The sequence below is a fragment of the Manacus candei genome, unplaced genomic scaffold (assembly GCF_025592945.1).
Source record: "Manacus candei isolate 608988 ecotype Guabito, Panama unplaced genomic scaffold, ASM2559294v1 h1tg000046l, whole genome shotgun sequence".
Classification (NCBI taxonomy): Eukaryota; Metazoa; Chordata; class Aves; order Passeriformes; family Pipridae; genus Manacus; species Manacus candei.
Window position 1 is genome coordinate 855865 of NW_026138094.1, and position 13385 is coordinate 869249.

Below are 13385 nucleotides of genomic sequence, written 5' to 3' on the forward strand. Positions count from 1 at the left end.
CCCTCCCTGCCTGCCCCCGCCCCTGGGCGCGTGAGGGCGGCGCGCGCGCGCGCGGGCAGTCGGGCAGCGCCCGGGCGGCGGCGGCGGCGGGAGCGCCCGTCCGTCCCCCCCCTCCCCACCCGGGGACTTCCCCCCCCCTCCCTCAGCACCGACCTCCCCTCAGCACCGAGCCCCGGGACCTCCCTCAGCACCGAGCGCCCCCTCAGCAACGACCCCCCTCGGCACCGAGCGCGGGACCCCTCTCAGCACCGACCCCCCTCAGCACCGACCCCCTGGCAGCGGCGACCTTCCCTCAGAACCGACTTCCCGGGATCTCCCTCGGCGGCGGCGGCTGCGGACGAGGGATGCGCCGCGCCCCGACACCCAGGTGAGCGGCGGCGGCGGAGAGCGGAGCGGGGCGGGGGCCTCCGGTGAGTGCGGGCGGCGGGGGCGGCGGGGCGGGGGTCGTGAGGGGAACCCCGGCGGAACATCGCGGGGCCGGCGGGAGCCTTTGTTCTGCGCAGGGGGGCGGCTGCCCCCGGTGTTCTGAGATCCCCCCGGTGTTGTGGGGTTCCCCCGGTGTCGTGTGGTGCCCCCCCCGCGAGTTCGCCCCCTACGCGTGACCCCCCCGGTGGGTGCGCGGTGCGGGGCGGCCCCGCTTCGCTCCCCCCCCAGCGCCAGGTTTCACCCCCCGGTGCCGCTCAGCCCCGTCGCGGGTGGGTTGGACACGCAGGACGTGGAAAAACCAGCCTGGCGGGGGGGGGAGATTTATCTCTCTCTGCGGCCCCGGTGTCACCCCGGGCGGGGGCTCCCCCGGCCCTCGTGGGGCAGCAGCGCCGAGCCCGCGGGTGTGGGCATCGCGGCGGGAGCGGGTCGCGGTCCTCCGGGGCTCTGCCAGCCCGCTACGCCACGCAGAGCCATTCCCCATTCCCCATCAGCGGTTCCCACCCCTCGGGATGAGGTATTCCTGCGTTTTAGCGCAGTGTTGGACTCTACGGCAGCTCCCGCCCCGGCACGCCGGACCTTTGCGGGAGCGCTGCTCCTCCGGAGGTTAAAACAGCCGGTATTTGTTTCTGGAATTTTCCGAAATGGAGCCAAAACGGCCTTTGCTTTATCCCCCCCAAAATAAAACCCCTCCGACGTGACCCGGGGTAGGACCTGCCGTGAGTTCGGAGCCGGGCGTTTTGCCGCCCTTCTGCTTGCTGCTGGATCGGCTCCCTCCTCCTCCATCCGCCTTTTCCTATCCCGAAATCAAGCCGAGTTTAATAAAGTGGGGAGCGTGAGCTCAGCAGAAATCGTGGCTTTGCCATCCCCTCGCTGCAGCGCGGTCCCTGCCCATCGGCAGATCAAAAAAATAATCACGTAGCGGCAGAGGAAGGAGGAGATTTTGCTGCTACGGGGGGAGAACCGGCGCGGTGCCTCGCTCGGTCGATAACCAGGCGCTGTAATAAATCGCTCTGTAAACAGACTGTTAGTTGGAGAATTGGGTTTCTGGGCGCCTCGAGTGTTTTCCCGACTCTTTTCCCTACTGAGTGCTAGGACATGACGGGGGAGCGTTGTCTTCCCGTGGAGAGGTGCGTGGACGTGGCGGTGATGGGCTGTGAATGCTTAAGCGCGACCTTACAGAACTGAGCTTATCCCTGGGCACGGCAAACTCTGTCTGGTCTGAGAGGCTGCATTAAGAGCATCTTCTCTATAGCTCCTGGTCCTGCAGTCACGCAATAGCCACAATTTCCCCCGTGTCCTTGAGTAAACTCGCCCATATCGGTGACTTTTCTCATTTTAAAATTTTATTTCATTAAAATAAGAGGCTTTTCTATGCGTTTTTCCCTCATGAAGGCTCTCCCAAGCCTTGGCCCTCACTCCTGGCCATGATTTTGCATCCCCAAGAGCATTTTGGAAGCTGTTACTCCAGCTGCTGATGGCAGGGAAGGTAATTCAGCAGCTCTGGCACACGACTGATGAGCTTTTGTTTCCTGGGCTATCAGTGATGATTCTACTTTTTATTTATTTATTTATTTATTGCAATCGATGCATAAATCAGGGTGGCTTTAGAGATGTTTCCTCTGCATTGAAAGACCCCGGGGTGCATCAGCAGCGTTTAGAAAGATGTGGAAAAGGCTTTATTTGAATTTATGTATTTAAAATGTAGTTCAGTTTTGCAGAGTTATTTCATCTGTGCATCCACTGCTCCTGTTAGGAGTTATAAGCTGCATGTTTTTACCTTTGGTTTCCTCTTTATTTTGGGTGGGGAAGCTGCATTTAAGGTTTTAAGGTATCAAACATCTGATGTGACATCTGCTGTTGCAGTATCTTCCCCAGACACTGGTACTAAAACCCTCAGAGTATCAAACCTGTGGCATCCTTTGCTAGGAAAGTCTGAATGTTTTATGCCTATATTATTTTTATCTGGGACGTTCATGGTGATTTTTGGGAGCGTTGATCGGGTTTGCAGGAAAACCTCTGAGAATGTGAAGCACACGAGGTCAGGTGCTTGGGAAATGTGAAACCCGAGCTACCTATGCAGCCTTAATTTAGCTCATGTCAAGGTAGGGCTGGACTTGAAATCCTTATCCCCTGCTTGATTTCTGGGAGGGCTGGACTTGAAATCCTCATCCCTTGCTTGATTTCTGGGAGGATGGAATCCAGGTCTGGGTGGAAGAACCTCTGCATGCCCACAAGTCCATGGGGGAGTACTGGGAGCACAGGGATGGTGCTGGTCCCTCCACTGGTTTTGCAGCTTGGCACCCCCGAGCTGGCCAGGAGGACCAGGGTTCACCATCACAGCCTTGGGACCTCATGTGACACGTGGTCCTGGAGCTTAAATACCTCCAGTCTGGGAAAACTAGGAGCAAACTTCCAGTGTCTGAGGTGGGCCTGCAAGGGAGCCAGAGAGGGGCTCTTCATCAGGAACTGTAGTGACAGGACAAGGGGAATGGCTTCCCACTGCCAGAGGGAAGGGATAGATGGGATATTGGGAAGGAATTCTTCCCTGTGAGGGTGGGGAGGCCCTGGCACAGGCTGCCCAGAGAAGCTGTGGCTGTCCCATCCCTGGAAGTGTCCAAGGCCAGGTTGGACAGGGCTTGGAGCAACCTGGGCTAGTGGAAGGTGTCCCTGCCCGTGGCAGGGGGGTGGGACGAGATGATCTTTAATGATCTTCCAACCCCGTGCTGGGATTCTGTGATTCAAACATGACCTGAGGGTTTCTAAAGCCATTTGGGCCGGTTGGTTTTGGCGAGCGTAGCGTGTCCGTTTTTACCCAGTTCTAGTTCTCCCTCCAAACCGTGCAACTTTTGAACTCAATTCCTTTCAAAATGCATTTATTAGGGAGCAACCAAGGTCGTTGAACTGCTTGAAGCATCTTAGCCGGTCAAACTCGATTTCAGAAATTCCTCCATCCCCTCAGTTTGTAAATAAAGTGGGGTTGTGTTCCCACTCGCACACGAAACACCGCTCTTGAAAGCACGTTCACTGTGTTGTTAATGAAGCTCCAGCCTGGTCCTGGGGTCCTGCTCCCCCAGACAGGCTGGGTGCAGGTTTCAGTTTGAGGAGACAGTGATTTTTTTTGTGTGTTGAGGTTAAAAGGAGTGTCTGATCCTCTCAGGCTCGGGTCCTGCGTGCGACGTTTGCTTCACTTCCTCCCGAGCGAACGGGATTTCTCCCTTCTCGACAAAGTAAACATGAGCATAAATATTTAAAGGATCGCGGCTTAAGTTTGCAAATTCGAGACTTTCTCCAGCATTCCTTTGGACAAAAGCAGTAGGGAGATTTGGGAAGTGTCTGGGTACTTCCCTGCTCTGGGGAGAAGCTTATAATTCTTCAGGCTTCCTGCTGCAAAAATGTTCCGCCGTGTTTTCAGGTTAGATGGGCTGGGATTATCACAAAGCTTGGGTTTCCTATGGAATTGCAAGGATGAAATGCTGCTGATGGGATGGCTGTAGATCGTTGGAATTGAGATGGTTTTTTATGGAATTTTATTTTTCTTTTACGCAGACCGAATTTTTCCATAGGTTTTGGGTAGACGTGTGAAGGCACAGGTGTTGAGACTATAGAAAGCAAACGTGAAACTCTTGCCAGATAATGGATAAAAACAGGAAAAAAGGGAAATGGAATAGTCATTGTTTTCTCTGTGTGACCCTTTAATATTAAATCTCACTGCCGTGTTTGGCAGGTCGAACACCATGGTGAGATGTACATCTCACCATTGTGATTGCATTGATGTGTCTTGTAATTAAACCTTTAAAATCAGACTCACCAAACCACTTGACCTCAGAAAATACAAAAACTCAGAAGGGAAGGCTGTGGAACAGGGATTTTTAGAGTTGAACTCAGTTTTGTGTCTGTTTTTGAGGTGTTACCCGGAGTTACAGCTCTGCTAGACCTCGTGGTAGCACTGTTCTGTCTGGGGGGAGGATCCACAGCAGGTGGATTTCCACAAGACTGTGGAAAAATCTTACAGGTGAAGTGAGAGCTCCATGTCTTTGCCACAAATGCTTTTTATTTCTAACACCCCCCCCATGATTTTAGTGCTCTGTCCTCTGGAGGAATGTAGGATCACTCAGGTCAGAAGGCACTTCAGGGGGTCACTTGGTCCAAGTTCTTCTTCCAGCAGGGTTGTCTGCAAGGGTTCCTCCTGGCTTTAGGTGTCTTGTGCTTGTTGTCTTCCACCTGTGGTTTGAGGGCTGCAGGAAGAGAAGGGAAGGGAATTGGTTTGAGCTGTGTTGGGTCCAAGGGGAACAGGATTCTGATCCACAGCAGCCCTTGCTCACGGAGCGCAGCCTCCCACTTGCAAGGCTGTTAAACTGCCGCCTCCCGCTGCCTTTCCATGGGTTCCTTAAGCTGATCCAGTCACAGGCTCCAGCTGAAAGAGGATCTGGCGTGGCTGAAGTTAATCTTGGGAGGGGAAGAGGGGTAGTCCGGGTCTGTTTGCTGATAATCAGCACGGAGCTGGCAAGCGGCCGGCTCCACTGCGGTTTGCTGGAAACTCTCTGGAGTTTTTCCAGGCAAAAATGAAATAAATAAATACCTGTTGGTTTAAGGATTATAGTTACTCCCCTAATTCCTTTCTTGCATTGCAGTTTCTCATTAGGCACGGATGAGCATCCCTTTGGAGGGGGTGAGGCATCTCTTCCTTGTGTAGGGTTCTCAGACACCTTTAGCTGTTCACTCTGTGCCAAAACATGGTGAGACAAAGCTGTGGGTCATAGTTTTGGGCTCTGTTGGTGTTTTTTTGTCAGCTCTCCCTGGGTTTCTGAAGTGCTTTTAAAGGTCTCTTCCAGGTCCTGGAGAAGGTTTATGAAATCCCTGTTGGTACTGAAGCCCCTAGGAATACACTGACTCTGTGTGTAGGTCAATCCCCTTGATGGGAGGGCTGGATCACACCCTTTCAACCCTGGTGTTTTCAGTGGTTCCCACTGGCTACTCGGTTTCTCATGGAGAAATCCTGGTTTCCATCCCTGCGACTCGTAGGAGTTCCTGCAAATCCCTGTGAGAAACCGTGGGGAGCAGAGCAGGGGCTGTCCTGCTGGGATCCTGTATGCAATAGCAAAGGAAAAATATGGTTTAAAGTACACAAGTGCTTTGGTTACCACCTTCATGCAAAAATACCAAGACTATGTGGGTTTCAGTATAATTTTTGAGTCTTATTTGCTGATCTCTTCACCTTGAGTCACTTCTGGTACACTCCAAAATGACCTTGAATCCTGGAGTTACTCTTCCTTCAGATGCTTATTCCAGGTCTCCACTTTTATCCGTCACATAGGGAGAACCTGACAGCCTCTGTGCTGTTCTGTAATCAAAATTCTTACCACTATCTTCTATTTCTTGTAAAACATGACCTTTAAGAATATCCTGGACACGGTGTATCATATCATGGTTGAGCAGTAATGGAAGAGGAGTGTTTTATCCACATAGGTCCATCTTTGGAAAACCTGAGCTTTAAAACCAACCCAGATTACGAATGTTTTTGATAGACCGCCAAGAATTCTTTTATTGTGTTCAGCATCTACAGGGTTGCTTTTGAGGGATGAACTTAAAACAAGTTAACTGAAAATATTTACTTCAGAAGACTTCCGTGCCTCTACTGTCTTTTCATACTTCACAGAAATACATAGACTGAAGTTAAACTTCTCCCAAATGTTGCCATTTTAACTTTTAGAGGACTTGTCTCTGAAATTTGAGGTTGGTTTGTGCTTGTTGGGTGCACAGGACAGCTTCCCTAGGGAGGAATTAGCAAATGATTTAATTGTTAAGGAATGTGATGCCATTAGGCAAAAAATAAATAAATAATGGGCCGCAGTGGATTGTTAGAAATGTTGCGCTTGATTAAAACAATGCCGAGCAAATGGTAAAGATTTTTTGGAATAAGTGGGTTTTTTTGGAGGAGAGATACTGTATGAGTAAATAACTCTCCTGGTGGTTTCTTGGAGAAATGTAAGTGCAGGAGAGGCAGTCCCTGCTCCTTAATTCTCCAACTGCTCTGAAAAACGGGGCATCACCGTGTGGGATTTGTTGCTGCTGGCAGTGACAGGGCTGGCTGAGCCGTTCCAGCTCCACAGAGGGACTTGGCCAGGCCTTGTTTAAATGCAGAGTCTCTCTTCCTTCGGCTTCTTTTCATCCCGAAGTGAAGCTCCAGCTGTGCTGCTGGGGGACACATGGTTTGGGCCACGTCTGACCGAGCAAGGAGGGCACAGCTCCGTGTTCATGCTCCGGGCAGGAACCCGGCGGCACCGACCTGCACGGGCAGGCTGGTGTTCCCTGTCGGAGCAGGGCTCAGCCGGTGCCTCGGATAATCTTATCCGCAGGCGCTTCTCCGTGCCCGGCAGGTAGGCGAGGAGATAGCAGGACAATGCAGAGCAGAGGTCAGGTTTGAGGAGCCTGCAGCAGATAACGAGGAATCTCAAGAGTTTTCCTCAGCTATGAACAGAATGAACTCACCGAAGGCGGCCGAGGCTTTTGTGGGAGGGTTGGATACACCAGAAATCCTTCGGCTGCTCCCTGCGGAACCTCGCCCGGCTCCGAGGAGTGCGAGCGCATCTCCACTGTCAGAGCACTTGTTTCACAGTTCCCTGCTCCAAACACATCTCTGGTTTCACTGCAATCCGCAGGGATTGGGTTAAGGAGTTTATTAGCACTGATAAGCGTTAGCAGCAATATTTCTTCTCTGAAGGCTGAAAGGGGACCTCTCAGAAATGAATTACCAAGAAAGATGACTTGGCAGCCATTGTCCATTCCCTGCCCCACCACAATTGTGGAAAATACAGGGACTCCTGTGTTGTTCCAGGCTCAAATCCCTTTGTAATTCCAGGTGGGAGCTGCTGCCTTCCAATGCATTGTTTCTGAGTTCACCTGTGCTGTATGCTGTGTTTCTTTTCCTCTCCCTCCATTTACGTGATTTAAATCCCTCTCTAGACCTGTTGGGTTTGTCTGTGGTGAACAATACAATAAATATGGGGAGAAAAAAATATTAAAAAAATAGATAAATAATAATAAATAATAACCTTCAGCGAATGGAGTAAGAATAATGGAATAGCGAAAAAAGTGAGCACCAAAGTCCACGTCTGAGTTGCTGAGAATTCATCCTCCCACCTAAAAGTTTTTGCTGGAAAGAAATAAGATCTGAACACTGAAACAAGGGGGGGGGAAAGAATCCCTGCCTGAACGTTTTCCTGTGTTTTGTTCCCGTTGAGGGAAGGTGTGAATCTGACCCGCAGCCTTCGCTGGCTGGTTTGTAGCAGCATTAGGGGTTTCCTCCCCTTGGTTACTTTTCTGTGGTGCAGCTGCTCCGAGGCTGCTTTCGTTTTTGTTTGGTCGGGGAAGATGTGAAACCTGAGGAGCAAAAGCTGAATGAGCTGTTTCATGCAGTTGTTGCAGTCTGGTGAGTGGCCCCGTGTGAGAGTTTTTCGGTCGCACGCAAAACTCGCTTCAAAGCTCAGTCTAAAAGTAGCTCAGGGCCTGATATTTGTGGTTCGGGCTGTGTGTGGGGGGGAGATTGTGATCTTCTGTCTCGTGCTGGGTTTATTTTTAGTAAAAATTAAATCCTTGAGAGAACAGCTCAAAAAATAATTGGAAATGAAAACCTGCAGACCTGAATTTACAGTGGCTCAGATGCAGTTTTCTGTGTTATTTATCAGTTATTTTTCCCTGGGTGTGCACTATTCTCTGCACCGAGAAAAGGGTTGGGGTTTTTTTTCTCTTCTTGTAGGACTGGATCACCTTTCTTTTCTGTTTTGCTTTTCTGGGAGCATTAATCTACATACTTTCCTTTCAGGTATGTTCTTCAGGGGCTTGGAGGGGACAGGCATTCCAAAAACTTGAACAATTTTCCTTAGGTGAGGGATCAGTACAGGTTCAGGTGCTGCCGTTATTAGTGAGACTCCAGCCAGCTGCAGGTTAATTTTCTAAATGTCTGCACGTTGAAATTCCTGCTGGTTATAGAAATATGTGTGTTTGTGTGCTGTGGGAGCTGGAACTTTGGAACGCCGGGATAATATTTAGCGAGCGGTACTGATGGATTTGAGAAGAACTTCAGTCTAAGCTGGGAAATTAATCAAAAAAACCCCCAACCTCTTTGGTTTCTAAGCTGTAAAATGGTTGTAAAGCTGCAAAGTCAAGTGAGAAAACTGAGTGGGAAGTGGTGAGTTAGGGGTGTGGTGCCCACCAGGAGACCTTGGGATGCTTCTCCTGGTGGGCGTCTTCTTCAGCAGCAACCCGCTGAGGTGTGGGCGTCCTTGGGACCTTGGGGATGGGAGAAGAGACACAGAGGGAAACAAAGCTCAAAACCAACCAGACAAACTCTTCTGGTTTGGTTCTGGATCGTGCTAGCTGGAGTCTCATCCTTTTGGGGAGAGCAAGGCAGAAGATGCTGTGGTGGGATGGAGGACCCAGGTCAGGCCAGGTTAGACCTGAGGTGTTTTTACCAGCATTGCTGGGGACTGTGGCTTCATCCTGCACCTCCCAGTGCTCAGCAGCCCTGAAATCTGGACTTAAATTTGATTTTGGGGGTTGTTTTGGGTTTAGTTTTTTTTTTCCCTGGTGTTTTGGGGTTTTTCTGTGTTTGTTTTCTTTTCTTTCCCCCAAGTACCTAAAAATACCCCCAGCTCAGGTCACCTCGTAGGAATCGCTGCTTACTGTAGAGGCAAGTAGGGAAGTAGATCCTCTTTGGTGGCATTTGCTTGCTGATAAGACTATTTTTTTAATGCATTTCCTTTCCTCATTCTCTACGTGCCTTTTAGTTCCTCAAGAAACAAGGTGTGGGCTTGTTCCTCAAGAAACAAGGCTGGTGCCTTGGTGGAAGTTGGAATCCTCTGGGTTTGCTGCATGTGCTGAAGTCCACAGGGCAAGGCTGGGGTGGGTGAATTTGGGGTGGGTGGATTTGGGGTGAGCAGCCCTGCAACTGTGTATTGTTTTGAGGAAAACAAGTATTTTTTTGCTCACATTACAAAGTATTTCTGAGGGGTTTGTGTTGCCGGTGAAATTTTGGGTGAGCGTCGCTCACCACAAAGTGCCAAAAAATCATCACCGAGCATTTGAGCTCGCCTTTTTTTTTGTTATTTTCTCATTTTTTTTTAAACTTTTTGTTGTCCTGAAGCTGTTGATTTTTGGGCAAAAACAATGCGAGGCAGTGGCTGTGGTCTGCAGGGTGGGGCTCGGAAAGGTCTCGTTGCTGATTCCCTTGGCTGGGAAGGGCTAATTATAGAGACAAACTGGGGAAGGAAGAGAACGGGGTCAATTAGAGCATCCAGCACAGTTTCCTTTAAATTAGAGGTTGGGCTGGAGAGATAAAAAAAAAACCCAACCCCAACATTAAAGAGGCACAGAGTGAGATTTGAAAGGCTCTGGTGCACAGCGAGCTCGGCAGCTGCAGCAGATTCCTGCAGTTTCAATTTGGAGTAAAGAACATGTTGAATTAGGAGTTTGATCGTCAAAATTGCCAAATTGAACTGAAAAGACAGTGATGTTCCTGCTGGGTTTATTCTTTAATATGTTTTTGGGTAGCCATAGGTTGGGATAGTGAATGAAGCAAAGAAATGCTTTGTTTCCACCCTTGAGTGAAGTGGATTTTCTGGGAAAGAGGAATTAATTTTAAGTCTTTAACACTCAGAATGTTTTATTTTCATAACAAGGCTACTTTCCTCTTTCTAAATGTAAAATGGATCAGTTTTGCACATATTTTATCCTTTGTTTGAGAGGCCACTGGGGCTAGACTTCTTTTTCTTGGAGCTGTCTTGAGGGTTTAAAAGGTTTTTTCCCTGGATTTGTGTGTGAGCTGACTGGGATTAGAGGACACAGCATTTGAAGAGGTGCTGCAGCCGCGGTACGAGCTCTTGGCTCGGAGCTCTGCAGGTGTGGAAAACCATAAACTCCAATGCCAACTGGAATTCCTGCAAGTCAGGGGAAAACCAAGAAAGCTTTACAGTGCTCTTCCCAGATGATCCTCTCAGTGCCTTAACATCCTTTTGCCTCAGGTTCTCACCTTTTAGGACAGAGCTGTGGTTTGCAACCCTTCTTCATGTCTGCCGGGTACTTTTGCTTCCCCTTTTCCTGGCACCGTGCAATCCCTGAGAACTGCAGCACAGAAAGGGAGATGGCAGAGCAGGGGCAAAAATCCCAAGGTTCCTCGGTGCTTTTCAATCCAGATTGGCCAGTTCCGTGTGCCGGTGGTGTGACTCATCCCGGGCTTCCTCACTGGAGGCCACTCCTGGCAGGGCATCAAAGGAGCAGCCCGGGCTTTCAAACCAGAGCCGGGCCGGGATCTTCCTGGAGCAGGGGCTGTTTTTCAGGTCCTGGGATCTCTTGTTGTAGGGAAGGTGGTGAGATGCTCCCAGATCTCAAGGGAATTTGTGATCAGCTCGATGAACTCATCCTCAGGGTGAGAAGGGTTTCTCCTTGCCACTCGGATCAAGGCACGTGCCCATCCGTAGGGTCCTGCCCGGCTGGAGCCAGGTTGGAAAAGGCCCCTTGGGATCAACGACACAGTCGGCAGAACAGTTTGTTCACTTTTAGTCTCTCCTGCAGGGCTGATATGCAGGGGTTTAGTGTGTCACTTAGGGAATTCCTTGGCTAGGAAGGGAATTTTTAGTTTTATTTTTCCTGAGGGCATAGGTAGAGATGTGCTTTGCTCAGGCTGTGGTGCCAGCAGAGACTCCTGCCCTCCTCTCCTTCGTTCTCCCGGTAAAACTGAGGATGGAAGTGCTTCTCCCTCATTTTTGGTTAAACCAAGTTGGCTCTAAACCTTTGAAAGAGTAATTTTTGTCATAAGTTTTATTTATTTGGAGTCAGGAGTGTGAGCAGTTCTGCCAGGAGGGGTTTAGGATTGTACTGCCAGGAAAAACCACTGTTGGACCTAGGAGAGGAGTCGACCTGCAGGGCCACCAGTGACTCGATGCAAGAACCTCCTCCTTGTGAGCTGTACTCTTATTCTTAGGGATTTTTCTCAACTGTATCACATTGTCAACATTTTGTAGGTTTCTAATATTATTTTATAAATGATTTACAGTCTTATACAGTATTTTTAGGCTCTTTCTACTTGTTTATTGTATCTCCTGTGTGCCTGAGTTACGGCAGAAGTTGCAAACACCTTCATCCTTTGAGACGGAGCCGTAGGGTCCGGCAGGGAGATGTGTTGGCACACCTACAGCCTTGGGGATATTTCTGCTTTGGAGGTGTCATGAAGGGGACAGAAAAGCTGGAGAGAAAGAGCTGTATAAATATTTAGAGACTTCTTCTTTCAAATGTGTGACAGGAGGGTCTTGGAATATCATGAAAGTGGTGGTTTTCCTTTTTATTTCTTTTCATTAGTGGGTTGGAGCTGGAGATGGGCAGCCTGAGCTGGCAGGGGAGTCAATCTGCTGACAGTGATGTGGAGTTATACACAAGGAAGAGCCTTGGAGGTACAGATAAAAAATGCCAGGTTAATTCAGGGGGCAAGAGAAGAGCAACACAGTCCACTAAACCCAGTGATTTTTGCTGCAATGTCCTGGCAGGGGAGGATGGCCTTTCCCTGATCCCAGGGAAGCTGCTCCACTGACTGGATTAAGTGCCTGGAAAGGGAGCTTTCCTTTCTTTTTTTTTTTTTTTTTTAGGAGGGATTTAGCCCCATCAATTTTTAATTTAGGCAGTGACATTTTAAACACCAGATCGCTCTGGTTCCTCTTCTGCTTCCATTTCACACACGTGTTTCTGTCCTCGTGGTTACTCCATGTGTGCGGCAGCACATGGATGGTGTCGTGGTTTTCATATCACCTCCTCGTTCTGCACCTATCTCCTGCAATCCCTGGAGTTTTGGAGTATTTCTGTATTACTTTTTCTTATTTAATAATAATTTTCCTTATTTTTGTTCAACTGGTGTCGATGAACCGGTCTGTGCTTTCCCTCCTCCCTTGTTGCGCAACATTTTGTCGCAATTTGGGACGTTGTAAAACCAAGCTTCCTACTTTTTTTTTTTCTTTTTTTTTTTTTGGTGAAGTCATCAAATTAACTTTTTTATTCGGGGTTGTTTCCCACAGAGCCCTGAGTTGATTTTTCCTGTTGATTTTGGTCAGTCAGCACAACTATTGAGCACGTGAAGCTTCCCTGCGTTGCCTAGTTCTGTTCTGCTGTTCGGTTTTTGAAACAATCCTTCAGCTGAGAGCCCTTCACTGCAAAGTGTTGCAATTTGGGATGCCCTGGGTTTATTTCTAATTAAAATTTGAGTTGGTCACCTGGAGGTGGTTGTGTGTGAAAACTGCCCACAGGAAGCCTCTGCCTGGTATGATGTGCTGAAGGAGGGAATTCTCTGTTAGGTCTGGGATTTTTAATAGTCTCATTTAATTTTGCATGGATTCAGATGTCTGAGCATCAGCACCCAGTGATGTTGCTGCTGTGTTTTTTCCCTCCTCAGCCTAGTCAGGATTTTAGACCTGGCTTTAATCCTCTCCGTTTCCTATGATTCTCAGTTAACCCTCTTTTCAGGAAATCGGTGCTTCCTGCGGCTATTTGTAGTTCTGTGTCCAAGAGAAACGAGGTGCTGTCCGTGCACTGAAATATGAGGAAGCCTTTTGGAAGATTTGTTTGGAGGTACCAGGGTGGGGTTTTTTTTGTGTGCTTAAGGCATTGTCAAGGTGAAAGCCCATGGCAGCAACACCTCATTAATCTTATTTACGGTGTTTGAAGAGTATCTGATGCAATTGTCCCTTGCTCCGTACGGGAAATATAATCTCCACTTGAATTAGCCCTTGAAATAAGGCTCCTGGTTTATAGATGAGTAGACAAATATTAGGGCCTTGTCACCGAGGGCTTTATCCCTCCCTCAGACAAAGCGGTTGGGCTCCAACACAGGTTATTTATGCACAGAAAACAGACTTATCAGCATTCCTGCATTGCCCCTGTTGCCGAGAGCGGGCCCTCCTGCCCCCGAACAAAGCCTC

At 49.2% G+C, this 13385-nt stretch overlaps 1 protein-coding gene across 6 annotated transcripts in view; it reads left to right on the plus strand.

Annotated features, from left to right (window-relative positions):
• The first annotated feature begins 88 nt into the window (after positions 1-88).
• The window catches only part of MYO9A (myosin IXA), a 167252-nt gene continuing 153955 nt past the window's right edge, over positions 89-13385 (plus strand). For all 6 annotated transcript variants that reach the window (XM_051796356.1, XM_051796358.1, XM_051796360.1 and 3 more), the window contains exon 1: positions 89-367. The gene's annotated coding sequence lies outside the window, so the exon portion shown is untranslated. The remainder of the gene's footprint in view (positions 368-13385) is intronic.